Raw genomic sequence first — 26,814 nt, 5'->3', positions numbered from 1 at the left:
AGGGGCTCCTGCACCAGCTGAACAAGTGCCATGAAGATGAATGGAAAAGCTAATGGATAGCTCTTTCCAGGTATTAGACCTATGTGAAACTGACTTGACTTAAAGGAACTTTGGTAGACTGCCTTGAAATAATGTTTTGAAAACATGTACATTTATTCTGAACTTTTATAAGCTAGAAAATATAGCTCAGTAAGACCACACACATGTGATATTTCTCCTTTTTTTTCCCCACAGATGACTACGATTGATAGCCAGGCAAAGGGGCCCATGTACCTTCTACATTTGGAGTTGAAACGCACACCCTGCCACATCCTGACCGCATTACTCATCCACAGCCAAACAAATAAATCAGAATAATGATAATAGTCAAAATTCAAATCAGCCGGAGGAAACGGTCCATGAAAGCACCAGCGATGACGTACGTGTTTGGCTGTGTTGACGGCAGCGAGCGATTTCCACGACAGTGTTTAAATAGGTGTGGTCCCACTCCTCCTCACAGAGCTCAGTGCCTGGATTACTTCATAATCCACAGCATATTATGGGCCTGGCACTAATTGAAAGATAAATGAGTTTATTTGGGTTAAATCCTTCACCATGACATGAACCCAAAGGAGATCGAGGAGGGAGAAGAGATGGGAGCGCAAAGGAATACTGAAGACGCTTGACTCGCACCTTTCTATCAGCCAGCTGGATCAGAAGTAACATCAGAGACGAACACGCGCGGGATCACAAGTGATTAAGGATGTGAGAGGAGGAGGCCAATATATCTAAGCCTCATTTTCATGCAGAACATTTACTTAAAGGTACACTGTTACTTTTTTTGTTAAAAATTAACAAAATTTAAATAATGAGTCAATACATAATCAATCTTCCAAAACGTGTTTTTGTCTTACCCTGATTCAGGGCGAGACATATCAAACAGCTCCTCCCCTTTTTTTAAATAGCCAATAGCGTTTCGTTTATATCACAGCTCGGCCAGAGCCGTTGAGCTCGGTAAAGCTGCAGTTTCCTCCTAATCTCTAACAGTTTCTCCTCCTAATCTACTATATCGCTTTAAAATATAGCATTCTGTACAGAAGTGGTTCTCAAACTTTTTACACCAAGTACCACCTCAGAAAATATTTGGCTCTCCAAATACCACCATAATGACCAATATTAAAATACAGTAGCGTAGTAGGCCTAACTACTCAGCTACAGCTATGCACAGCTCAAAAACGAGGCAGTTTTATTAGTACAGTGTACAGAATTCAAATTGATTCAATACTTTTTCTGGTCTGTGCTGACTCGCACATATGATCCGTTCTGTGCTATCAGCCTGTGTGTGTGCTGCAGCGGTTTGTGACACTAAGGTGAACCCAGACTTTATTCGCCCCCAATGGAAAATATATATTAGACCGTCTGAATCGCTCCCTATCCCCTATTACAGTGCACTATGTGCCATTCACCCTGTAGAAGTCAGTAAATGTGTGAACAAGTGACTGATTTTAGCTGCAGCTTCAACATCTATTTATAATATAGGGGACGGGACGCTTTCGATTCTAAAGAGCATTTGATTGGACAGAAAATCTGATGAGAAGCTGAAATGCAGAGTGATGTCATCAAAATCATTGATCCATGTTGGCGGACGTGAGAGACTGTAAGTTTTGAATGCTTCTAAATATCTTCTAAATGGAAATTGTTAGCTTATAAATAACAGTAAGTGTAACATATTCATACTAAAAGCCCAAAAAACTTCAATTTTGATTTCATGAGATCAGCACATTTGATTTCTGAATCCATTAAAGATCATTTTCTCTGCAGAAATTGTGCGACAGCCAAAGAGTCGGCGAGCAGACGTCAGGGCTGGACACGACACAGTCAGACAGTGTTCACATTTTCCACTTCATACGCTGTCTCTTATTAACAAGTGAAATGTGTAGAGCTTGTTTTACCGCCAATGTGTGTAAGCCTGTGACCAATCAAAACTTCTTCATGGAAATATGGCGACGCTAAAAGCAACAAAACTCTGGGTTTAAGAGCCATAAGCAGATAGAGCAGCGCTGAAATCAGTCCCTAAATATAACTGCTGAACTTGTGAACTGCAGAGTCAGATACAAAGCTTGAACTTTTGCGGTGACAGAATAACAAAACTGGCATGGCTTTCTCACGCTTTTAAAGACACAGATGGAGCTTTTCTAAGTGGGCCATGTGACTCGTCCTACATCGTAAATTCACATGCACAGCATCTGGCTCTACTCCTGCCAAATGCTGAAAACCACAGGTGCATTTTTCTGAGAAGAGTGAAATATATCCACATCTAATAGTCCAGATTGTTTGACACATCAAACCCAGACCGGATTTCTATTCACACACAGCAATAGAATCAAAAGTTTTTAACAAAAAAGCTTTATTGTCTATCCCCCACAGGGGTAGAAAATTGTCTTTAGACAAATGACAAATAATACAAAAAAAACACAAGCAACAATTTAGAATAAACAAAAATATTACATTACCAACACAACTTTTATAAGAACCTATAAAATCCATCTTAAAATACTATTTAAATACTAATAGCAGTTGGAATAAATGTGTTCTTATACTTGCCCTTTTTCATCTACCAAATGCAAGTACCTGAAATTAACTTTATGGGTTGGAAGAATTTGTCACATAACGGAGGCTTTCCTTTCCTGTAAAGGTCAGACAGAGGTAGGCTTACTTGTTATTTTACCAGCCAGGTTTATAATCCTTAAGAGTCTGTTTTTTGCATCTAACAGAAAGAGAATTCAACTAAATGGAGGTAGATCTGAATACCAGTTTTCATTCAGTTGTGCATTCACCCTCCGCCGAGACACGTGTCATGAAGAGAACAGACGTTTTAAGGGGGAGGGGAGATTAGCGTTTTTGATTAAAGATTACACATGAATTTTAAACAAATAATGATGTGCATGGATAAATCCTTTATAATAAACACTGCAACATTCTGTAAAAGAAAAAAAGGAAGCATTTTGATTTCATGTTGACTAAAGTTAAGTCCTGTTCACACAAAGACCGTTAACTATAAAGTTAAGTATAATGATAACTATATTAGCGTTCACACCATTTGTCATCTGCCGCTTTAAATGCTCGAAGTCTTTAAAGGATGGATTTTGCATGGCTCTCAAAGTTTTTGTCGTTCATCAGCTGAAAAAAAAAAAAACCTTGCGAAAGTGATTCCCATGATAATCGTTTCCCTGTGCCGTTATCATTATAGTTGTGGTGTGAACTATTCTTTTAGAACGATTTTGTTATATATCGTCCATGAGGTATATAATTTATCAAAATATAATTGTTGTTTTTGGCCCTTTAAATCTATAAAGCTGTATGCATCATATTTGATACATGACATTCTGAGGCCTCTACATCATTAACATGATCAATACTTCCATGATTCCTTTTGTATATGATCTCTTATATGTCTTAAGCCCCTGCTGGTAAATCATCCATATTCAGAAAGTAGAAGGACTCTATCATTTCCAAAATGTCCGCCTCATTGTTGTAATGCATCTTTTTGCTTTTTGCTAATTTACTTTCTGGTCATCAAAAATATCATGCAGCAGAAATTGAAATGTTCTTGAGCACCAAATGAGCATATTAGAATGATTTCTGAAGGATCGTGTGACACTGATAGCTGCTGAAAATTCAGATTTTCCATCATAGGAATTGTATTCATGTTTTCAAATCTTATGCGCTGTTTTAAATGCAGAACCCTTCAGAAACATCCCACGTGTTAAGGCAACCCCATCAACCCGCCCACAGCCTCTTAGCCAAAGGAGATAAAAAAGGGACTTGATTCTTCTCCTCCCCCAGCAACTTCTCAACGTTAATTGCAATCAGGGTTTCAAAGTACAGCCTGGCAAAACCATTGTATTTATGTGTGCAGAACCAGAGAAACTTGTGAAAGAATGAACTATACCATTATATCCAATGTCTAAGTGATTTTGAAAAGGCTGCCGCTCTGCAATTTTTCTCAATTAGATGGCTAAGACACCTCTCTCTTCTAGACCAGAGCTGACAATCAACAGGGAACATTTTCATTCCTTTTTTTTTTGTCTTGTTTTCCACTTCTGACATCTTTCAGTTTAACACAGCTTTGGCATACGACACAATAGCACTGTCAAAGACATAAAGCGAGTTTATTTATTGTTTAGCGTGTTTTGAAAGAACGCCTGAGGCTTTTTCAACGGAGCTTTCGCCCACTTTTGGAGTAACAATAAACACAAACAACAGTATATTATCTTCTTCATGAAGTCCTTTAATTGGAGTGCTTAAACATTAAAGTCCTTTATCGGATGATATCGGATGGACAAAGTATCTGCTGGTTCTCCAAATGCTCACAAAGAGACAAACTATGCTCTGCTCTGACAATTTTGGACCAAAGAGATTTCCAATAAAGTGGATATATTGTGTAACAGGCAATTATTAAAGTAGGTGGCCATGGATTTCCTGAGATCTGCCCTTTTAAAACTGTTTAAAAATGGTACACAGAAACTTAAGCTAGCGTAATTAGATTTGAAAAAAGAAAGTGACCACTTAGCCATGACATTTTTGTTTTTATATATTTAAAAAACAACCAACGTTCCATTGAGTTTCTCTCAACTTTCTAGGGAAATTAACAAATATATATAAAACATGAATGTATCACACACACACACACACACACACACATATATATATATATATATATATATATATATATATGTAGTCCATGAAGATGTGAAAAAATAGGCATAAATCTAGCTTACACATTTACCCAAATTTTTATACGCCTGTTTAACCGAAGCTAATTTGGGTGGGTTTCTCCCATCCCCATACAATGTCACTTCTCTGTGTTTTACGGCCCTGACGAAAACGTCGGTCTCCTCGGCTATGAACCGCTCCTGGCGTGCACCTGGCAAATCCACCGTTATAATAGCAATCCGCCATGGAACAAGCGCCTGCTCTTAAAGGGAATGTGAGATGTCGCTCTGATTGGTTTATTTCACGTTACGCCCAAACCACACCTATGAGTAATGAAGCTACTTCAGACCAACACATTTTAGATATGCGTCGGGCGCAAGAGTCATTTATCCCGCCGGCATAATAGCAACAGCACCCAAGACCCGCCCACAAAGTTACTTGCGTTTCGCGCTTGATACTTGCGTTTCAGATCGTTAAAATAGGGCCCTATAAACAAACTACACCAAAGTCACATGACTTCAACCTCACCACATTAAGCTTCTGACAACCCTTTCTTAAAGTCTTTATTTAAAAACATTTTCCCAGAAAGTTTGAGTTGGAATAGTTTGCAAGAGTGCGATTATAAACACAACGAGGCTGTGAAACTAGTGAGTTGGATGATGTACTTGTTCGGTGTGATGACGTTTAATGTCCCCTACAACGTCTTTAGTCCCATATAGCCACTTGTTAGCAACCACCTTTTCAAGACAAGTAAAAGCTTTAAAAAATATCACAAGGGGGTACTGATGTATTTTGTGTTGTAGAATAAAACTGTCGCATTCGCTCACTCCTTTTCACTCACTCATTCAGTGGACTATATTAGGGTAGCAATAGGGATAGTGAATGTGGGCAAAGGGGGCGATTTCGGATACAGCCCAGCACCGATGGTCATTCATTGAATATCGCAGACTTGCACTTTCTTGTTACACACATACAAATGCAACTGCTGTCATTTTGAGGACTTCCATATTAATATTACTGTTTATTGTTTCAGTGTTTGTCTTGTTGCTATATAGGAGTTTTTTTATGTTCTTGTTGTAATGGACAATTTTTTTTCTATAGGGAAAGTTTAATATTCACACAAAAAATTTGTTTACATTGCTTTTACAAATCAAAATAAGTTAAGCAATTTTCTGCTTTTTTATAAGTTATACAAGATTCAGCTTTTTTTTTTAAGTCAGTTTAATGCAATTTAAGTTGAAATTATGTAAACATCCAAGTTGATTGAACATAATTTAAGGCCTCACTTTTTTTTTTTTTTTATTGTCCACATATTTATTTATTTGGTATCACAAATAACCATCTTCCTTTACATTTTCTCTTACAGACAACGTTTTAAATAGTACTATGAGCACATCCCGCTCAATCTCCTATAGGGAAAACCATTGTGTCCTCCAGGTTTCCTCATTTTCTACATTAATTTGCACAACAGCTCTTTCATAATAGATATATGTGCAATGACATGACTGCAAGCTGGGAAGAAAACTTAATGATATAAGTTATGTGAAAATGTAAATTGGATTCCATGCCCATGAGCAGCAGTAATTAATTTCATTGAGGATGGCGGAGCTCTAACTTGTTGGCCCCTACACATCCTTTTTCATAAGAGGCACAGAACAGAAAAATAATGTAATGCCGCAGCTGAATGAATAAGTTTGAATTTCCCAAAGGTGGACGTTGATGTTTCACAAAATGGCCCGTAATTAATGCACAATCGTCAAGGAGCACAAAATGAAATTCTCATTAAGGTTCATTTTCTCACACTTACACATCTAAGAACCGTAAGGCCATGGAGAAAAGCGTAAAAGAGAGAGGTTCACGACAGTGAAAAGTCAGGCCAGAGGGAAGCACGAGAAAAGTAACGAGGATGAAAAAGTGCAGGGGGGTGGAAGACAAAACATACTTTGCAAATGTGAAGCAAGCTTCTCCCCTAAGTGTAACACAATGAGCGATCAGGAGTAAGTTAATTAGATTGACTCTCCATCTTTCCTTCTTACCTCTGCTTCGCTCCATCATGCAACAGACTCTCCATGGGAAAAGAAAGAGGGGGGTTAGCAGCTGCCACATTTTTCTCTTCAGATGGGATCTAACGCAACTTTGAAAAGGCGTTGAGCAGCCAGCGATTTTGAAGCGCAGAGTAGCAAAGATTAAGTCACCATCGCCGCAGATGTCACAATCAAAACTTGAATAATACACAATCTCTCGCCTCATAGACTGGCTTCCTGCTCCACTTGCCTTTTCAGCAGCAGCTCTCAGCAATTTTGTGTGAGAGAGAGAGAGAGAGAGAGAGAGAGAGAGAGAGAGAGAGAGAGAGAGAGAGAGAGAGAGAGAGAGAGAGAGAGAGAGAGAGAGCGAGAGAGAGAGAGAGAGTGAAAAAGACCCCCGCAGCTGGTCCTCAGAATCCAAACTAATTTGTCCCAATCACAGCTTTGGTCTTGGGAGTCCCCTTCCGTTTATCTCTTTACTTTCTCTCCGATCATACTGCCACTTGAAGGATCACTCCCCTCTTAAAAATGCTTCGCTACAATTCCTGTCTGATTTGCCACCATGTGGTCTATGTCTTGCCCACATTTGTCTTTGAAGTCTTAATTACAGACCACAGCACTCACAAGCAAAAAAAGGAGAGTCTCCCGTAATGCCTTTAAACACTGTTCCACTGTAACTGTTTAAAAACTGTGTGCGTGTGTGTGAGTGTGTGTGTAGTAAAATATGAACACTCAGAACTACCTTAGACCAACCATTACGTTAATTCAATATTAATTCAATAAGAGTACATTTCTGGCTGCTCGTTAATTGTTTTGTCGATGACTTACCAAGCATTTTAAAATCCCCAAAGAGCCCAAAATCCTTTAAAAATGTATGATATAAATCAGCCATGCATTTCAGAGGTGATGAGTTATTGCCAGGTTTCATTTAAACTGCTCCATGCACTCTTGGGTTCCATTTTAAAAGAATGTGGGGTGTCATTCAGCATAAAGTGATGTATTATAAAGGAAAGAGTTTTGTCTGGGTTTCATTTCTCAAAGATATTGTATTGCAATGAACTTTTCGAGAATGCTCCCTCTGCGTACCTGTCAAGGTCTGTGTTTGTGTGTAAACGTGAGCTTGAGAATTTAAGCCTTTCAGGTTCTACAATCATTTGCACTCATCTGGGTTAAATCATGACAGCTTTGTGAGGAGATGTAGTGGATGTTACAAACACAAACTGAAAGATCTGTATTACCTTCAGCAGACACCCATCATTTCCAAAATTCATAAAATGGCAGCAGTCTATTTATAGGCAACTATTGTTAAGAGCAAACAGCGGGTTGTCATGTATGCAGTTTCAGGCAACTTAAGTGTTCTGTCTGGTCTTGATTGGAATGTTAATAGAGCTTTTTAGTTGTTGTTGTAAATTTATCATTTTTTCATTTAACAGGAAATGTTTGAAAAAAAATTCTAGAATAATACAGTAATATATTAGCCTGGGTTTCCCCATACTGCCTTGCTCGCAGCGCGATTCTATTCACGCTGCTAGGCAGTCTGGACACCATGGGACAATTTTTCCCCTGAAAAAGGGAACCAATCACAGAACGGGGAGGGAGCAGCAAGATGATGACGACACCGAAGCAGTTTGTTTATATCAGACTCGACGTTACCTTCTACCCTCATGTTTATCTTTCACAAACGGTAATATTCGCTAAACGCCATCGTGTACAAATAAATCTTTGACCCATCGTCTTTTTCCTCGTCGAATTTCTCTCACTCTACATACGTCATCTGGTATAATTGAAGCGATTGGCTATGAGCTACATACAGGCGCATTTGATAGACATTCATAGCGCCCAATAAACGGCTCTGGGCATTCGTAAACCACGCCTCAAATACGAGAAAATGCGCACGTAGTTCCCAGACCAAGTCTCATTGAGACTTGGTCTGACGTTAGCCAGGCTAGTAATATATAACAAAATTCAAAAATTTTCCAAATGTTTGGTACTCTCCCCCTTTTTTTACAGCAACTATACAACTTCTATCTGGGTCTTTAAAGCCTTTTCATTACATATATAGGCTATTTTGTAATATATCTATCCATTCTGTATTAATTATTATTCTTATTGATTTATTATCCTGCATAAGTCTGTCTCCTTATGATGAACTTTAGGCTACTTGACTTTTAGATCTACATTGACTTTACATTTGAAAAAACAGCCCGTAATTATTATTTTTATTTTCTGCAGATACTTAATTAGATGATGCTCAGATGGGCTGCAGCTGAGATTTTATCAGAACACATTATCGTACAGCTCTTCATTAAATATTTCTCCTTGACAGATAACAACACATGTCTGGAGTTCTGTTGTACGGACGCTGCCAGAAAACAGCACACTACGGGCAGACACAGACCAGCCTTGGCCTCAGGCTCCAGCCCAAAATCTACCTTCTCCTCCTGGCAGACAACAGCTACCGTTTCCCTCAATAGCAACTCAATCACAAATCTGAAGGTACTGCCAAGACAAGTCCCTGAGACAATTAGCTCATGTCGTAAAATAACACACCACGTCATTGTAGTCTGAGAGGCTCGGGATGGGGAAGATGTTTATAATAAGCTGTTCAGTGTTTTAGCTCTGATTCTCAAGCTTCTTTGGAGAAAATCCCAGCCCCTCTGCATGTTTTGCTTAATTTACCTCATTACTTCACGCAGCTGATTAGTGAGTCCTTGATTAATGAACTTACTTAATGGTGCTGATGCTTTCCTGGTAATTTATGGAAATATTTATGGGATAACTGGACCCTCTTCGATCACAACATTTGCATTTTGCACCACTTTGTTGTTATGGCGACTCGCTGTAGTTATGATAAGCATAATCAAAGGCCCTTTAAGACAAGTCATTTCACTCGGCGGCCATCTTTGAAACGCCTCTGGGGAATGCAAGTGCAGCTCATATCTCTTTGAATGGGGAAACATCAAATTCTCCAAAACTGTTCGCCAAGCTTACGATAAAATTTTATATTTGAAATCACCAATGAAATCTGGCAACAACTGTCTCATAAATGTTGTTTCTAAACGCTCGAATCATGACAGAAAGCTCCAGAAATGTCGTAAGGACATCATGAAAGTAATCCATGTGACTTATGAAGCGACGCGAGTGCTTTGTTTGCTTAAAAAAGCATAATTTACCGCTTTATTCACAAGAGAACCATGACAGCAAAGTGTGCGTGTTGTGTTGCGTGTTGTGTTGACGCAAGAGCAGGCGTTGTTGAGTGAATGTGCATTTGAGATTAATATTTTGTAAATAAAGTGGTTAATTAGGCTAGTTTTTTGTGCAAAAAAAGCACTAGCGTCGCTTCATAAAATTTATGTTAAACCACTGGAGTCACATGGATTACTTTTATATTGTCTTTATACCTTTCTGGGGATGGAAAGTGGTAGTTGCTTAGACTGTCAATGGAGGGACAGAAAGCACTCAGATTCCATTAAAAAGATCTTAATTTGTATTCTGACGATGAAAATGTCTTAAGGGTTTGGAACGAGATGAGGGTGAGTAAATAATGACAGAATTTTCAATTTTGGAAATATCTACCATGTCTAGACCCTGAAGGTGTGAAGACAATGCTTCATTACTCATCTTGAGTAAAGTCTATATTGGTGTATAAGCAGTGTTCATAAAGTACTAGCAATGACACTAAATACAGTCATGGTCAAAATTGATGGCACCCCTGATAAATATGATAAAAAATGGCTGTAAAAAATAAATCTGCATTGTTTATCCTTTTGATCTTTCCTTCAAAAAATTAGCAAAAATCTAACCTTTCATTGAAGTAAAAGAATTGAAATTGGGGGGTAAATCACATTATAAAATAAATGTTTTTCTCCAAAACACGCTGGCCATAATTGTTGGCACCCCTAGAATTTTTTATGAGAAAAATATCTCTGAAGTATATTCCCATTAATATTTACATCTAGCTATGACTTCTTGTTTCACAGGAGTTTAAATATGAGGAAACACAAAGGCCAAATTCCCTTAATCATCCATCACAATGAGTAAAACCAACGAATATAGTTCTGATGTGCAGCAAAAGATTGTTGAGTATCACAAAATAGAAAGTGGCTGTAAGAAAATATCTAAAGAATTGAAAATCCCCATTTTGACCATCAGGGCAATAATTAAGAAGTTATAATCAACTAAAGATGTTACGAATCTGCCAGGAAGAGGACGTGTGTCTATATTGTCTTAACGGATGGTGAGGATGAAAGTTTGAGTGGCCAAAGACTCTTCAAGGATCACAGATGGAGAATTGCAGAGATTAGTTGAGTCTTGGGGGTCAGAAAGCCTAAAAAAAAATTATCAAACAACCCCTACATCCCCACATGTTGTTTGGGAGGGTTTCAAGAAAAATCCTCCTCGCTCCTCCAAAAATAACCTCCAGCATGTCAGACACGACTGGATCTTCAAAAGGGACCGGATTCTGTGGTCAGATGAAACAAAAAAAAGGGCTTTTTGGCAGCAAACCCAGCAGATGTGTTTGGTGCAAACAGGGATGAAGAGTACCCCATGCCTACGGTTAAATATACTGCTGGATCTTATATGTTGTGGGCCTATTTTTTTGCTGGAGGTCCTGGACATCTTGTTCAGATACATGGTATTGTGGATTCTAGCAAATACAAACAGATAAAAAATCAAAACCTGTCTGCCTCTGCTAGAAATCATATAATGGGCCGTGGTTGGATCTTCCATCAGGACAACAGTCCAAAACAAACATTAAAATCAACACAAAAATGGGTAACTGAGCACAAAATGAAGCTTCTGCCATGAGCGTCCCAGTTCCCTGACCTGATGAGTGGAGTGAACTGAAGAGAAGCAGCACCAACATGGATCTGGGAATCTGAAGGATCTGGAGAGATTCTGTATGGAGGAATGGTCTCTGATCTCTTGTCAGGTGTTCTCCAAACTCATCAGGCATTATAGGAGAAAACTCAGAGCAGTTATCTTGGCAAAAGGAGGTTGCAAAAAGTATTTAATAACAGGGTGCCAACAATTATGGCCAGCGTGTTTAGGAGAAAAACATTTATTTTATAATGTGATTTACCCCCCACTTTCAATTCTTTTACTTCAATGAAAGGTTAGATTTTTGTGAATTTTTTTAATGAAAGATCAAAAGGATAAACAATGCAGATTTATTTTTTACAGCCATTTTTTATCATATTTATCAGGGGTGCCATCATGCGATGGATTATGCTAAAGACTATAGAATAACACAAGTCGCGTCACTCGTATTGTTTTGAATGGGGAAAAGTGCAATGCTCAACATGGCGGAATAACTCCCACCTTCTAAATTAGAGCCAATCGCCGATTGGTAAAGTCATCGTGTCACTGCAGCTGCCGTCAGAAGCTTTTAAACAAACAGACATAGAGATCGGCAATTCTTTGGTCCACTGACGATCTCATCAGGGGGTCTTTTCAAAGTTTGAGGTTAGTAAGTTATTTATAATATAACAATTTAAAAAAATAAATAATAATAATCCTGAAGAAAAAGTATTATGGTTTCCACAAACATATAAGCAGCACAACTACTTTCAACATTGATAATAATATGAAATGTTTCTTGAGCAAATCAGCATATTAGAATGATTTCTGAAGGATCATATGATACTGAAGACTGGAGTAATGATGCTGAAAATTCAGCTTTGCCATCACAGAAATAAATTACATTTTAAAGGGGTGATGAACTGAGAAATCAAAGTTTCCTTGAGCTTTTGACATATAAGAGATCATCATACTATAATAATATCCTGTAAGTTTCAGAACTGAAAACTACCTTGTTAGTCCAATAAAAGCTTTTATAGACATCAGGCTCAGCAAACGACTCGTTTTTCAAAGTGGGGAACAATGACGTCAAAGAGGATAAAACACCGCCTCCACAAAAGAAGATCAACGCCTACTTCAACACGGCCTGTTTAGCCCCGCCCACCGATTCGCACAAACATGCTAAATAACATAGGACGACATGATAATTGCTACCGGATCGAGCTACTTCCAAGCAATAAACATGCTGTTGACTAAATATTGTGCGTGCCTGTTTGTGGAAGAAGACAGTCTGCATAAGCTTCCTTCGGATTCCAGCATGGTTAAACTTTATTAAATCAGTCAATCACAATTTCCCGACACGGATCTGCCAGCAACATGTAAGTAACCATGTGTATTCTAATGCCTGATCTGCGATCAGTGATTTCGGTGTAATTATTCAAGTTCAGATATTTCTCTTAAAATCGTTCAATACTGTTTATGCATCAGTGCTAAACGATCAACTTCACATAATTTCTCGTAGTATTATGAAAATAATCTTTTTTTAAACTGTTATTAAATTATATAGCCTACAGAAAGCGATCAAAGAACGATCCCTTTCCATTCGCCCAAGCTGTCAATCAAACAGCACAGAGCGAGCCGCGAGAGCTTATCTGGACACTTACCAAACTCGTGATGAAATAATGACACTGTTACACTACACAACGAAGCTCTTACTGTGTACTCACATCGTGTTTGCATTGTGATTTGGTGTAAGCATTTGTGAGAGTGCAAAAATTGCGTTGCAATGATAAGATCTTATTCACGCGATCAACAGACTGTCTGTCATCTGCTCAGTGCTCATCATGCTGCAACCTTTCATGTGATGGAATAGATTTAAATATAATGCTTTAAACGATACTTTTCACGATTTGTTAATCTCGATAGCTGTAATAGTAAAAACGTAGTAAAAGTTTTCGAGAGAGTTCCTGTAATACTAGCTATTTCATTGCAAGCATGTCAGCCAATCACAGCAGTGGGCGTTTGCGCTGCAGTCTCACAGCAGACACGCCCCTTAAAACGGAGCGTTCAAATCTGAGGCAGAAATCAGGCTTGGAAAAATGGCTTTTATTTATAAATTATGACAATTTTTTATGTAAAAATCATACTAACATTATAAGGGCACCCCAGGCAACATTATAAAATAATAAAACAATCCAGTTCATGACCCCTTTAAAATATATTACAATAGAAAATTTGCATTTAAAATTGTAATATTTAACAATATAACTGTTTTTACTGTATTTTTTGTCAAACAATTTCAGCCTTAGTGAGCATAAGAGAATTTCAAAAACATGAAAAAAGACAGAAGATTCAAGGAACAGGTGAGAATGTATAACGGTAAACACCACACACTGTCAGTCTGTTATAATGGTTCGGTATATGGATGGGAAAATCCACTTTCAAGCTTCATTCGATTCCAAGAGTCGGGTGAGACTGATGCGTGTTAACATTCTGATGACAAGGAAAATCAAACAATACTCCAGCAGCCATCTGGGACAAGGCTCTGGTGCTGAAGACATTTAACGGTCGCTCTCTGTCTGAGGCTCTTGTGCTGTGTGTGAGATGCAGAAAACCGCACAAGTTAAACATTGTGGGCTGGAGATGGACGAGACTAAACAAGCAGAGCTCTGACATGTGATACATTCTTGAGATTAGCTTTAGGTTTGGCCCCTATGTATCTTTCTCTCTGGGGCCGCATCAGGTAAAATACGTTTCAAGAAGCAACTTGCCTAAAGCCCCTGTCTGTAGTGAATCACAATCCATGGCTTAATATTTCCTACTGTATAATGTATGTTAGCCATGCATTTTGATGAGACACTGGAGTAAAAATCCTCCATGTACAATTTTAGACAGGAACATCTGTTCTTAGGCTCTATTGCCCTGGGCTAGTAAACATCCACCTAGCAGACACCTAGCAATGCCCTAGCAACCAACCAGAAAACATAGAAACAACATAGAAATGCCCTAGCATTGATCACAATCCCTAGCAACGACCTAGAATATCATAGCAACCACCCAAAATATCTAGAAATGTCTTAACAACCAATCAAAATACCTAACAACCACCTAGAAATTTCCTAGCAATGACAGAATAACTAGCAATCACCTAGCAATGCCCTAGCAAACCACACAGAATACCCAGAAAGCTTTAGCAACCACACAGAATACATAGTAACCACCTAGCAACCAACCAGAATACCTAGAAACAACCTCAAAATGCCCTAGCAATGACCAGAATATCTAGCAATACCAAACCAATTACCTAAAATATCTTAGCAAGCACCCCAAATACCTAGCAACAACCTAGAGATGCCCTAACAACCAGTCAAAATATCTAACAACCACATATAACTGTCCTAGCAGCCAACTAGAATACCTACCAAGCATGCAATGCCCTAGCAACCAATCAGAATACCTAACAACCACCTAGCAATGCCCTAGCAAACAACCAGAATACCTAGCAACAACATAACAAGCAATTGAAATACTTAGCAACCACAGAGCAACACTCTAGTGATCACCTAGAAATGTCCTAGCAATGAGTCAGAATAACTAGCAACAAACTAGCAATGCCCTAGCAACCACCTAGCAATGCCCTAGTTACCAACCAGAATACAATCACCCAGAATACCTTAGCAATAACCCAGAATACCTAGCAACACCATAACAACCACCTAGAAATACCCTAGCAGCCAACCAGAACACCTAATAATAATCAACCACCCAGAATACCCTAGCAACCACCTAGCAATGCCCTAGTTACCAACCAGAATACCTTAACAGTGACCGATAATACCTGGGGACTACCTAGAAACGACCCAGAATACCTAACAACCCGCTTTATATTGCTCTAGAAATACTAGCATGTGATCAGAGCATTAGTTAGAAAGCATTACTGTTGTCCAAAATGATCTTACAGTACAGTAAACATGTTATAGGAACAACCTGCGGTTAAGTGTCCTGCTCAAGGGCACAATGGCGATCATTCCTGCATCAAACCCTATAAGGTTTGATCCTCCAACCTTTCAGTTACCACCTCAGATCATTGACCATTACATCACACCACCCCATTATGATCTCAAGTTTCACTGCATTGGCGGTTCCACGCTGAATGTGAGTGAAGCTGTTACGCGAGCACTCAGGGAAGCGACTGATCTCAGTTCAGGGTGAATGTGTGTCTGTATGGTTGGTTATGCAGTAGGCACAGTGCGGGCTGACTGAACAGCAGACTGGTTATGCAGCAGATTTCAGGTGAGAGAATCAGGGGTGTTGTCAGGTGTGGGCATCTGCACCCAGCTGAGCACCGGTGCCTAATGACGGCTCTTTTAATGAGCGCTGATACATGATGAATGCGGCCATATGGTCAAACAGCCTGCCGAAATCAAGCGCACAATTTTCCTTTAGCATTTAGCAGAGGTAAAGAAGCGATCGCACACAGTTGGTTCGTGAACAGCAGGAACACGATGTGACCTTCATTCACCTTGCAGAGATTCAGAATTTTTTACATATACAGTTCAAGAAGGTCACGGCCTTTTCTTTACATTACCTGCAAATTAGCAAATGTTATGCAGCCTAATTAGCTTCGTTTCAAGCTGCACTATTTCAGTGTTTTGTTGCACTGCTGGATCATTCCCTGTGAAAGCCCAGGAGTCAGTATGAAATCTAGGAGATAACAAATGGCTGACAATCCCACGAGGTATTAGTGAGGTATGGAGAAGCATGGCTAAACTTCAGAATATGAGTGTCTGGGAGATTATATTATGAATCTAAAATGCATGATTTTACTGCCTTGGTGCTTCAGAACTTGCACCAGTCAAATATTTGGACACACATACTCAATCTTTATTCTATATTTATCTGACTATTTAGCATATTTTGGAATAATATTGGAGTCATCAAAATGATAATATAACACAAATGTAAGAATGGGAAGTATGTAATGACCCAAAAATGTAAAATAATTCATAACTATCTTAGATTTTAGCTTTTTTTTTTTTTTTTTAAGATTACAGATGGGCATTTTAAGTTTTGTGGATTTTAGTCCATGCCTATTGGCTCTAAAGCCATCTATATGCTAATGTTCCTAAAATATATACATTTTTTAAATTTACAGTCTCTTTTCTAAGAAATTAGACTATATCGATATCGATTACTCTTGTTACACGACTTTCAGGTAATGAAATCTGCATCTTGCAACGGACTACAGAATGTAAATCATTGTTCATGGCTGTTATGTAACTAAAGCTTATTGGCTATTTACAAAATAGCTGCGTCCAAAATCGCATACTCACAAGTAGATAAGTAAATAAGTACTTACTTGTTGACCACTTAAAAACGTTCTATATAGTATAAGTGTGTGTAGTATTAATGTAATCCAGACGTACTACATTCGCCATTTTGTCATTATCATGTGACCTAACAGCATCAGTTGCGTTGCTTCACTGTCATTCATAAATCCTCTCCTGTGGCCTCATGGGATAGTAAAGTGTCCATGGTATTCACACTTCAGAATTTCGCCGGAAGAATTAGGTCATCCTGGTACATACTCTTTTGTGAGTTTTGTGAATTCGGACATACTACTCTTGCCACATATTGTTTTTCACCTATATAAGTGTGTGATTTCAGATGCAGCCAAAGTGACTTCAGTATGTCCCATTTAAACTTCTGTTTTAACAGGAAATAAACCAGCACAGATAGAAAAAAATGCCTAAATGCCCTTTTATCCATTTGAAAAAGTTTTTTAAATGACATTTGATTATTAACATTAATCATTTAGGCTATTAATAATGAAACAACCCAAATAATTATTTTATTTTAATTATTGTATTTTGAATAGTTAATTTGTGTAAAAAAAACATATGTAGCCACAATTTATATTCGTATATGAAATGTATTTAAAACACTTAAGCATAAGCCTTTAACATTATAAGAAACATATATTCAGTCTAGTGAGGCCAAACTTTTGATTAGTAGTGTAGATGCAGTGCATAGATCCAGAAGAATCCCATCGGATACTCTTTAACAGTTTGGAGCTAGTGCGGTGTCGTTTAAAGAACGATTTGTTCACTAAACCGTGAGTGACTGAATCAGCACATCAACAGCACACACGTCACATGGGTAACGGTTTACCTTTTTCATTCAATTTGTGATTGATTCTTAAATTACCGATCTGATCAAATTACCCAGATAGCTGCGCTTGTTTAACGCCACTCTGCTCCGACAAATTGATAACGGAGAAAAGACAGACAGCGAGTTTGTAGGGAAGAGAGCCTGAGGTCTAATCAGGGCAAATCCTCTCTGTGCTATAATTACACAAATAACCGAGCAGAGTCACTCATATTTCAAATTCATACTCGCTCGTTTTATTTCAGTACAGCCGCTGAATGCAAATTAAAGTGTGGTATTGCAGAGTCAATGCTACATAGGCCTACTGTATATACATCATGCATTTCTTTTTCATTCTAATGATACAAAAAAATGATTTACTATTAAATGCCAGTTAATGACACACACTGGCCACTACTAGTTTCATATAATAGTGGATAAGTGTGAAGTTTCCGAAAAAAGTAATATATAGCCGAAATCATAGGCCCTACAACAGTTCCAGTGTTTGCGCGTTCCTGACAGAGACAGTGGACATTTTACGGTGATTTTCTGCAGGTTACATTGAAACACCAGTAGGTGGAGACAAGTGACTGTCTTTATGAAAACATTCAATAAACCGATTTGTGCAAAATACAATATAAACCAGTTACTGTCATTAAATCATTCTCTCAGTAGATTCATTCAAATCACTGATCAATTCAGGAAAGAAACCAGTGACAAAACCTGTTTTATATATGTTGCAGAGTGGGTTAAACCGTGTCCTAACCAGACAGGAATCGATAAGTTCTGTGACACACCAAGTCGACAGTCGGCCATCGGTGAGCATCTGCTAGTTTTTTTGCGGTGTGTTCCACACATCGGCTAGTCGGACTCATGTCGGCAGCAGTTTGCCCGATTCAGCATGTTGAACCTGTGTTAGGGCCGTCGGTGAGAGAGATCACTTTGATTGGCTGATTAATTTAGCGAACGACTCAGTGCATGAGAATAAAAGTGCAAGTGATGAAAACAAGCGAAAAAAGTCAAGAAGGCTGTTCTAATTTTACATAATTTTCCCTGAGCATCCCAGTACGTCGCTAATATTTTCATAATGAGCTGCCTGGAATGAATAAAGTGATTAACATGATGGATATTCAAAATAGTAATCAAGCGCTGCTTTGTTTTTACGGTTTGTATATCTGCAGTCGTAGATTCAGTTTCTCTTTTTGATTGACGAATGTAGACTATTGATACCTGCTGATATAAACAGTTATTTCATTACACGCAGGCGCAGAACGCACATGTTAGTTGGCAGTTGCCTGTAGTCTTTGTGGTGTGTTCAAGAACAGCTTTTTGGCCGAGACAAAGCCGACGCGAGGCGACAACACAGTCGGCTTTCGTTGGCGTTGGCTTGGAGTGTCACTAACAGCCTACAAATTTCCAGTGACAAGCAATTTCTCTGTCCACACCAGATTGTGACAAAATCAGTCAAATAGCTCAACCAATCAAAAGAGTGGGTGGGCGGGCTCTCTCTGCAAGCGCACTGCACTCGCAACGAAATGGTAAATATCCTACATGATATAATTGATAAATATGAAGCAATTTTAACATTGTTAAAAATACATAACCAACTGAGTGATTCATATGATAATTTTAATGGAATGCACTTGTGTGTTCAAATTGAGATCAGTTTTAACATTTGTGTTACCTTTACGGAGACCGGGGAGAAGTTTAACAAGTCAGAAAAGAGCTATGGTGATGTCATCAACATCATACACTCCCATCACCTTTTAATCTGACAGGAGAAGTGGCATGTGAATGTGAGCAACATTGTAGATTTTATGACCAAAAATATTATTTTCAGGAAGGAAAGTAAAATATTATATCAAAATGATTTTTTCCGCATGTTGCTGTGTTGCATATGGTTAGGACCCATTGTTACAGCGTCTCTAAAGGTGCTTTCACAGCCTGACACCACAGTTCTTTTAATTTTTTCTGTGAAATAGCTGTATGAACATGATCCATCCTAAATTACAAACTGTTAATCAATGATGAATAATTTGCACTCTCTTCACACTTACTATAGTATATTGCATTTCTCATAGCAATTCCTCCTTTTCACACAGCAATGTGACAGAAGCATGTTTCTCAGCCTGTTTTTTCTCCATCCTCACTAAGAGCTCCATTTAATACCGCACCAAGCATTTGGTTCCGTTAAAAACTCCATGTCCTCCCGCATTCGTAAGACTAAATAGCATTTCAATCTGATCTTTGCTATCCTCCATCATCTCTCCATGCCCCTCTCAAATCTCCCAGTAATCCTGTTTAGTCAGGCTGTGTGCGTTTCTGTGAAGTGTGTGTGCGCGTTCAGAGATAGAAAGAGGTAGAGGAGGTGCGAGTGAGAGAATTGGAGAGCAAGCGAGAGTGTGTGAGCAAAAGAGAAAGTCGTTCAGCTGTATCAGAGTAGCTGGGGCCATATGCTATTCCTTCTCCAGTTTCCCAGCATGCCTGCTCAAGCCCTCGGCGCTTCAGGGAGAGACACTCACTTAGGGGATGTGAACGGAGTCGCATTGTCCTCTTACACCAGATGTTATCACGCTCACTAATTGGCTCAGCAAAAACAAAGCAAGAGGATGGAATGCCTGGCCCACAGGAGCAGTACACAGCCTTTGCGCCCAGAGCACCAATAACAATCATACAGACCTCACTGACAGCCCTCTGAAGCAATTAGCAGTCCAGACATACAACTTCCTCCAGCTCTGCTTGTTCCGACGCAACATGTCAGTTTTTTTTTTATCATTCGTGGTGAAGCTGTAATACAAAATAGCTTGAATAGTCTTCAAAACAGACCTCGAGCGGTTGGCAATGCCGATACGAGCAGCTGAACTGACCTTGGTTTTCAACATGGTGGATTTCCCCACTGTCCTCAGGTTTCTTGTTATTGTAACAATTAAGGTGTTTTCACAGCCATCCTGTGCAGACACAACTGCTAGAGCCATTACAGGTTTTGAAAAACAGAGAGAAGGAAAAGAGGAAAGTATGAAACCTCCAACACGTGTACTCATAGTCATGAACAGCAACATTATTATATACAGTATATATATATTATATATATATATATATAAAGTTTGGGGTCCGTAAGATTTTTAATAATTATTTAATTATTACTTTTATTCATTAAGTAAGCATGTACACATTAAATAGGTCAAAAGCGACAGGGGGCAATTCTCAATACCGGCTGGAAATGACTGATGTGTCCTTGAGCAAGACACCTTAACCCCCAATCACTCCCCAGGCGCAGCACCCCCAGTGCTCTAACATGGATGGGTTATACGCAGAGGATAAATTCAAACTATGGATTACCGTACTTGGCCTTCATGTTACTTCACTTCACTTAAAGTATACATTGCCACAAAACATTATTCTTGCAAAAGGATATTCTATTTAAAATAAATGCTGTTCTGTTGAACTTTCTTTTCACCAAAGAATCTTTAAAAAAAAGTATTATGGTACCCACAAAAATAATAAGTAGCACAACTATTTTCAAACCGTGAAATACTTATATTACAGTGATTTCTGAAGGATCACGTGACACTGAAAACTGGAGTAATGATGCTGAAAAATCAGCTTTGATCACAGGAATACATTACATTTTAAAATATGTTCAAATAGAAAACATTTATTTTAAATTGTAATACTATTTCACAGTATTACTGTGGTTTTTACTTAGAAATTTTTTACCAACTCCAAAACTATGTGTATATAGTGATATAATGTATTATTTATATATGATTTTTTTAGATGAAAACCATCTCTGACTCATTTTAAAAATAAAAACTGCAATTTAAATATTTTAAAATTACAACATTTTACACATAAGGTGTAAATGATTAATGCCCGGTTTCACAGACAGGGCTTAGATTAAGCCAGGATTAGGCCTTAGATCAATTAGAACATTTCGCTTTTATGAACATGCCTTAGAAAAACACATTACTGGTGTCCATCTTGAGACAAAATAATGGCACTGACATACATCAAGTTGTTTTCAGTTAAAACAGCTCAATAATGTAATTTAGTCTGGGATTAGGCTTAAGTCTTGTCTGTAAAACCAGAGGAATGGTAACCAATCACCACTTAATCATTATTTTAGCAAACTCACATTCGATCTGGCTCCATTCTAATATTTAACGCCCACTTTTCAGCATCCAGTCAATTCTCAATGGATATTAAATACCCTTATTCACTCAGAAATATGTCACGTGATGCAATTAAAATAGTTTGCTTTTTGTTTCTGAAGGTTCTGTTCTCTGGTTCCATGTCAAGTTCTAGTAGTGCTACCCCTCTAAGTGGTAGCAGATGTCTTGTGAGAGTGATCCAGGTCTGGCACCGTTAGCTTGGTGTAAGAACAGTCCAGGTCTAAGGGGATTCACTTTGATTGAGAATGTGAGAATTTCACTGTGATGTGTAATAACCTTGAACAGTGTAAAGAGAAGCAGCACTCTGAATGTCCTACATCACTCTTGGTGCTGTTCCACAGCCTGTGAACTTGGTAAACTATTGGTGCAATCCTGCAACATAACCAAAAGTTATTGAACAAACTGCTTTGCATATAAACATGCTCATCAGTCTTCATACAGCAGACATAACAAGTGTGCATGTGTTCAATTTATTTTCATTTAAGGTTATGTTTTTGAGGCACAATATGAGTCTGGCTCATCCTGGATATTATGCACAAAAATATTTCCATTTCTGCTCAAATTTCACAGTTTTCTACATCTGTAATTAAATTCAAAGTAGTCGAATCACTAAACTCATCAATGCAGGGTGTAATTCTAAGGCATCTAAAGCAGCAATTGCATTGCGCTGAAATGTTTTGGCAGAACAAATTATGTGTAAATCATTAATAAAAACATTTGTATATAAATTGTCCCATTAAATTGATGTAAGAATGGTTTTACGTACAATGAACGCAGACATTGCTTCTGTAGTGCTTGTATTTCATGAACAAGTCCTAATAAAACTAGGAAAGAGCAACAGTTTTTAATTACAATTCTAGATAAGAGGCTTTTCTCTCATCTCAACAGTGGAATTACTCCAGGTCATATTATGCATTAATTTTCTGTTTGGTGGTATAATGGAATTACATTTTGACATTCAAGATACAGTTCTAAGTATTTTCATTTTAAAGGGTTTGGTTTCACTCTCTTCTCTGTGCTGGGAACTCAACTGGGGCTGTCGGCACAGAAAAGTTGTATTCTGTCAATCTCCTGTCGTTCTATGATAGATTGCCCTTTGCGAATGAAAATACTGCCATGCATGTTAAGTATGGCTGATCTGGCCATGTGACTGAAATCTATACCTTATAAACGAATGTATTTCAGTACTATGAGGCAAACAAGGATTTAGCCAGATACCCAGCTAACAGGGAACGTAAAATTGGGTATCATTCGACTCTGCATTCAGCACCAAATCTAAAGAGACCAGTTTTATGACTTTTGGCCAAACCATTCAAAAATTATAAGCAAAAATGTCAATTTTCTGTATCTCCTGACCACTAGGTGGCACTGCGGCAAAACTGTACATGTACCCATAGGTCATGGTTGTCATAACACACACCAAGTTTAGTCAGATTATGCTAAAGCATTTTGGCGTGCTCTTCGCTGAATTCGTTTGCGTGTTATTCGAGAACGGTTTGACAAATCAACTTGACTTCGTAAACTTTTTGTCGGTATGATCTGAAGATGATCTGGTTCAATTTTCATGAAAATCGGAGCAACGGCCTAAGAGGAGTTAAAAAAACTACTACTGAAGTACTACTACTTACTTCAAAATATTCAGAGGACATTCAAAAGTAACATTCCCATAATATTTGAAGATTGATAAAATGGAATTTTTCCTTTGGTTTGCATAACCAAGAAAAAAACATTTTTTAAATGTTTAAAAAAAACTGGATTTTGAATGTTCAGAGAACATTTCATAACTTAATGGGAACGTTAAGAAAACATTATTTTAGCCTAGGTTAACCGGATACATCATTCTGCAGGCAAAATGCCTCTGTTTTTAAGCTATTAGATCAAAAGTGTTTAATTTCAAACCAGATTAATTGCATAACTAGGCCTGTAGTTAAGATGAGTGGGGAATGCTAAACTGACTCACTTTCTCCAGGTATTATAAAACTTCCAGGCAAACAGACTTATGCCTACATGTGACAGAAAAGCACATTCATGACCCTGACTTTACAGACAGACGGCATCCTATTATGGCACTTGTATCAGCAACTGTCAATCAGCATTACTGGGCAAATATAAGCTGCAATCAACCAATCAAAAGAAAGCAATGATTAATTCAGGGGAAAACACTGTGTCTGTTGGACCTGAAGGAAAGAAGAGAGGGAAATGAACACCAGGTGCCTGTGCAAACCCACAGTAAATGGACTGTGCAGAGAGAAACGAAAAGGAGAGAACGCCTGAAAGAGTGACAGACAGCTGGGTAAACAGAGAGTTTCATGGTACCTGCTCTCTCTTTAGTTACGCTAACATTTGCATGATATATCTGTCTGGGTAAAAACAGACACTGATGAAGCTACATGCAAGAAATAACCATCAACAGTGCATTCGTTTCAGCTGTGTAAATGCAGTTTATGTGTTGATAGCGCTACCTCTGCTTAAAAAACACGTCGTGACCTCATATGTGGGTCTAGTACATCTACCATGGTTTATCTGACATGCATACTTGACGGAAAGAATTAGTAGTGCAGATGTTTGAAAAGAACAAACATGATGAAACAGCTGGGAGTGAGAAGCTGTTCACTCACACTTCAAAGGTTGTGCTGAAGGATGTCATAGCACTGCCTCCTGCTGGAAGAATGTAGCAAGCTGAGCTAACTCAACCTGTTCATGTTATAGGCCATTTTTTAATGTTAAAATACTTTGCTATCCCATGTTATGCAGAAACTACCATAAGTGAGCCATTTGGTGATTTGATTAAAAAAACACTTTGCCTCTGTAGTGCTATCAGAATAATGCTTGGATAGAGCTAGCTGTTAGCATCCTGTTAGCATTTGCTCAGCTGATTCCCATGGAAGTAAGTGATTCTGCCATCTTTGCTGAATAAAAGTTGTTTTGAGACAACTTTTGCCGTAAATGTCAAGTGACTGTGTCTCATTTCGAAGGCTACATCCTCCGGAGGTTGCATTTGTCTGCCGAATACGGCATAAAGGATGTCTTATTTCAGAACTGTAACAATTATCAAATTGACTCTTATTCAGAGAGCTGTTAATTGTTGTAATTTCTTAATGACTTTGCAAAGTAGTGGTCAAATTCAGCCTTTGAAATGAGACAGCTAGGCGGCGTCCGAAATCGCAAACTCTTTTGAGTAGGTAACGTTACTTTTTTAAAATAAGTAATTACTTAACGTCTTTTAAAAAAGTACTCACAAGTAGATAAGTAAATAAATACTTGTTGACCACTTAAAAACGTTCTATATAGTATGAGTGTGTGTGTGTAGTATGAATATAATCCGGACGTACTACATTAGCCATGTTGTCATTATCATGTGACCTACCAGCATCAGTTGCTTTTCACTTCCATTCACAAATTCTCTCCCGTGGCCCCTTGGGATAGTAAAGTGTTCATCATATGCACACTTCAGAATCTCGCCGGAAGAAGTAGGTCATCAGGGTACATTTTGCCTACTCTTTTATGAGTGCTGTGAATTCGGACATACTTCTTTTGTTGTGTCACATACTGTTTTTTGCCTGCTATATACAGTAGTAGGGAAGTATTTATTTCGGATAGGCTACACCACAGAAAAATGACGTTCTGATGGCACAGCAAGAACCCTTAAAAAAAGCCTTCCAAAAATGTTTTTGTGTTGAGTTTTAAGATTTTGTATGTTTTGGAATTTAAAGTAGCCTACTAATTAGAGCTTAAAGTCAACTTGAAATAAAATATGACCCTGTTTACTTTTGTGCTCATTCCTGGTCTTATTGTGATTCATCAGTGCATGGTTTCAAAGTAATTGATTAATTATTAATTACTTTGAAACCAATTATTTTTTAAATTATTTTTAATAGACAGGCCTATTTATTGGTGAGCAAATATCAGCATCATTATTCCAGTCTTCAATGTCACATGATCCTTCAGAAATCATTCTAATATGCTGATTTGGTGTTCAAATTATCCGACATATCGCTTGAGACTTTATTTGGAGTACTTCTTTATTGCGCAATGCATATTTCTTAATATTAAGCCTAAAATGTGTTTTAATATCACTATTAGTAAGGATAGTATGATCTCTGTATAATATCAGTCTTAAGAGATTTTAAGTGTACCTAAAGTATATTTGCAATAGTACCACTTTAGCACAATCAAATATACTTAAGTATATCTTTAGTTGGACCTCAGCACTATTTCCGGATAGCTAAAGTGCATTAAGTACAAAATCAGATGTTCCAATTTAGCAGACTTGAAGTATACCAATTTAGTATACCGAAAAGTACAATTACAGGGTATTTAGATTAAGTAGTCTACATAAATAGGCCTATGTAAATGTATTTGTAGTGTACTTAGCATTAAATAAATGTATTTCAAATACATTTTAGTATATTTATTTTTCACTAGGGTATATACAGTATCTATAGGCCTATATAAGGCTGCATGCACAGGCTGTCATACAAATAGCTATTTAGGGATTGCTTTAGCAAACTGTTTGTTTGCATTTGCAACATGTCACATTACGGAAGTTGGATTGCGAACAGCAAATCCTACAGAAACGAGCAGAGGTGAAAAGTCAAAGAAAGCGGAGTATATTTCTCATAAAAGTGTCTCTTAACCTCTCAAGCATGTTATTTGTTAAGGCGTAGCCATTTAACTTAATAAAAATACACAGGCTGATTTCAGATTTATACAGCCAAGTGTGACGGTGACCAGTAGCAATGGCAGTCATCTCAGCGGGACGAATGGAATGAAAGAGGAAGTTGGAAGTAGGGCAGTACATGATTAAAGAAACGGAATATTTTCCCTTCATGTATGTCTCTCTGTCTCTCTCTCTCTCTCTCTCTCTCTCTCTCTCTCTCTCTCTCTCTCTCTCCAGAGATTCATGAGTTGCAGTTGTCACCACCCCCCAACTTCCTCCATTTTAATCAACAATGCCTCATGAATAATTCTACAAC

General features: G+C 38.1%; 1 long non-coding RNA gene across 1 annotated transcript; it reads left to right on the top strand.

Annotated features, from left to right (window-relative positions):
- Positions 1-26,814, top strand: LOC307171948. The gene is made up of 3 exons (XR_013823626.1): positions 1-70; positions 9,046-9,215; positions 26,738-26,814. It is a non-coding gene; the product is annotated as an uncharacterized lncRNA (long non-coding RNA).

This window comes from Squalius cephalus (genome assembly GCF_949319135.1).
Source record: "Squalius cephalus genome assembly, chromosome: 15".
Classification (NCBI taxonomy): Eukaryota; Metazoa; Chordata; class Actinopteri; order Cypriniformes; family Leuciscidae; genus Squalius; species Squalius cephalus.
The sequence above is the reverse complement of the archived record's forward strand: the minus strand, read 5'-3'. Positions and strand labels throughout refer to the sequence as shown.